Source organism: Lactuca serriola, chromosome 2 (genome assembly GCF_051521515.1).
Source record: "Lactuca serriola cultivar US96UC23 chromosome 2, Lser_US96UC23_V15, whole genome shotgun sequence".
NCBI lineage: Eukaryota > Viridiplantae > Streptophyta > Magnoliopsida > Asterales > Asteraceae > Lactuca > Lactuca serriola.
The window spans coordinates 201,495,001-201,498,388 of NC_136409.1; the positions used below are offsets into that span (position 1 = coordinate 201,495,001).

General features: G+C 34.4%; 1 long non-coding RNA gene across 1 annotated transcript; it reads right to left on the reverse strand.

The window, feature by feature from the left end:
• Nucleotides 1–1,195: 1,195 nt before the first annotated feature.
• Nucleotides 1,196–2,121, reverse strand: LOC145090725 (uncharacterized). The gene is made up of 3 exons (XR_013701734.1): nucleotides 1,917–2,121; nucleotides 1,693–1,824; nucleotides 1,196–1,610 (listed from the first exon to the last, which is right to left on the reverse strand). It is a non-coding gene; the product is annotated as an uncharacterized LOC145090725 (long non-coding RNA).
• Nucleotides 2,122–3,388: the final 1,267 nt, after the last annotated feature.

Genomic DNA, 3,388 nt, shown 5'->3' on the forward strand with positions numbered 1-3,388 from the left:
ATTTTTGATCAACATACACTACTAGAAAACTAGGGCAATAGCTACGGCACAATCCGTAGCTATTCGGTAGGTATAAGGCGATACCTACGGATTTGCTACGGAAAATGCCGTGTAGCATAAATGCCCGTGGGAAATTTTTACCTACGGAATTGCTACGGACTAGCTACTGAATAGCTACGGATATTTCCGTAGGTATAATACCTACGGAATAGCTACGGCCGGTAATTGCTACGGAATACCTACGGATTGCCAACGGGTGTATGTTCCTACGGAATAGCTACGGAATAGCATGGCTACGGATTTCCTACGGATTACCCACGCAAGTATTTTCCTACGGAATAGCTACGGAACTGTTTAGCTACGGATTTCCTACGGATTAACGACATAACTCAAATTTGACTAAAATTGACTTTCTTCCTACGGAATACCTACGGACCTATTTAGCGACGGATTTCCGTAGCTAGTCCGTAGCTAATTTCATTTTATCAAAAAAATTAAATTTTAAAAATTTAAAAATTTTCATTTTTTGTCAAATACCATATCAATTCTATTTGTTCAAAATACACCAAAAAATGTCCCTAATACCAACTTTGACACATTCAATTCCATTGTCTTAAATACCATACAAATGTCTCAAGTACCATACAAATTAGGCATAACAAAACAAGCAAATAATACAAGTGTTTACAAATTCAATTGTTCCAAAATACATATCAATTGTTCCAAAATACTTATCAATTGTCCTCGGGTGGATTATCGGGGGGACCATGGGGTTGATTTCCAGACATATTTATCATCCTCATAACCATCTCCATTTTTTCTTTCATTTGTTGTTGTTGTTGTTCCATGACAGAAACTTGCGCACGCAACCTATCAACCTAAAAAATGGTGACACAATTCAATACTTAAACAATAATAGCAATTTATTTTAGTTTATTGTAACAATGCATTTTAGTTTATAATTATAGCAATACACTTAACTTTTAAACCATAATAGCAACATATATTTATTTTTATCAATTTAATCAATATTATCAACAAACTACATAACCTTTAACCATAATAGCAACATACTTTTGTTTATTATCAATTTAATCAATATTCTCAACTACCTAACTTTTAACCATAATAGCAACATATTTTTGTTTATTATCAATTTAATTAGTATTATTAACATACTTCTTATTGCGTGCTATCCGACTGGGTGGACTGGGTGGATTGGGAAGATGGAGTCCCTAAAACCAAAAAATGTATATCCGATGCTCCTATCCCATAGATAGCACCCTTCTTCTTTCCTTTTCTTCTAAGTTGGGTTTCCTCCCATACATCTACATCATCCTTACGATTTGAAGGATCTTCACCAAATTTGTTGACCAACCCATGCATATACCCCTCCTACAAATTACAAAAAACATGATTGTCATATACAAAAATGAGACAATCAATATACATAAATGATAAAGATAAGTTACTAGTGCTTCTTTGGCCGTCTGCGAGCAATATTCAATATTTTCATGATTTCCCTCAAAATATTTTTTCTTTGACTCGGCAGTGTCATGCGTCTTCACGAAAACATCATATTGTGTGGGTGGTTTACCCATCAATTTTTCCTACATAAAAGTCAACGTACAATTAATGTAGTTAGTGTTATAACAAAATAAGAATAATAAAATTTATTATTGTGATACTTACTAATTTCCTACGGTGCTGGTCAAATCCTATACTACCCGCAGTGTGTCTTGCTGTTGACCCACTAGAATCTGCGGTGTTGCGGTTCTGCTGAGCGATTTTTGAATTCTTTTGCCACTTCTCTGTGGACCAATGCTGTGAAAAGAAAAAATATATATATAAGTACAATAATATAATAAGAAATAAAAAACTTAACAAAAAAAATAATAATGTATCATATCTGTTACATCACACAAACGTTGCCACATAGTCTCCGGCACGCGTTCGGGGCGGTAGTTATGCATCCCATCATAGTAGCTACAAAACTTTGGGGGGAGGGGTTTCCCATCATTTCGTGCCATGTCAGCAGATTGTTTCCTGATACCTTTCATCCTATCTCTGTATCTATCCTTGAGGACACACTTGAATGCATCAAATAGGTTCTCATTCTCTTATGAATGCCACCTTTACATTGTCTGTAAAAGATAAAAAGTAAATTTAAAAATACAAACTAAACACAAATGAGTATAAGATACAATAACAAGTATTTAATATATTACCCCGAAATGCGAAAACATCTGTAGAAGAGCCTCATTTGGAATATCACTGAACCGGGCCCACGGATGATCTAAATTCTCCCCAAAGAGATGAATACACGCGATGTGGATTTTTTGATCCCCAAACCTACAATATTGAAAAAACTATATAAGTATAATTATAACATCAAGAAATTAAGTTTTAAATGATGAAAACACTAACTTTTCCCCATCTCGTCTGATGAGGGGCAACGATGAGGCATGAAAATCACTCACATTTTTTCGGGCACCAAACGTTGTTTTGTTCGCTCCGTTTTTTTCACACCTCTATTATATACGATTATCTATATTTTCACCAACTTATAGCTATTAATATCATTGATAAAGTCGTGTGCACATACATGGTCCATTGTTCGTTTAATGGTTTAACACTATAATGTTTATGAATACGTACACATACATCTCACAAACACATATACATACACATATACATACACATATACATGTACACATATACCACAACTCATTCATGTATATAAATATACATATACAAACATAATCCATCACAAGTTGGTGAAAAGTATAAACATTACAATGTTAAACAATGAAACGAGTACTTGATCCCGAAGGGGCACACGACTTTATGAACGATATTAATAGCTACAAGTTGGTGAAAATATAGATAGCCATGTATAGTAGAGGTGTGAAAAAAACGGAACGAAAAAAATGACGTTTGGTGCCCGAAAAATCGAAAATAAGAAAAATCTGTAGCTAATCCGAAGCTAATTAGCTACGAAATTCTAACGGAAAGCATATTCCGTAGCTATTCCGTAGGTAATTACCTACGGATTAGCTACGGAGTATGCATTCCGTTGAGTATGCATTCCGTAGCTAATCCGTAGCTAATTAGCTACGGATTAGCTACGGATTTTTCTTATTTTCGATTTTTCGGACACCAAACGTCGTTTTTTTCGCTCCGTTTTTTTTCACACCTCTATTATATATGATTATCTATATTTTCACCAACTTATAGCTATTAATATCATTGATAAAGTCGCGCGCACATACATGATCCATTGTTCGTTTAATGGTTTAACACTATAATGCGTATGAATACGTTCACATACATCTCACAAACACGTATACATACACATATACACGTACACATATACGATAACTCATTC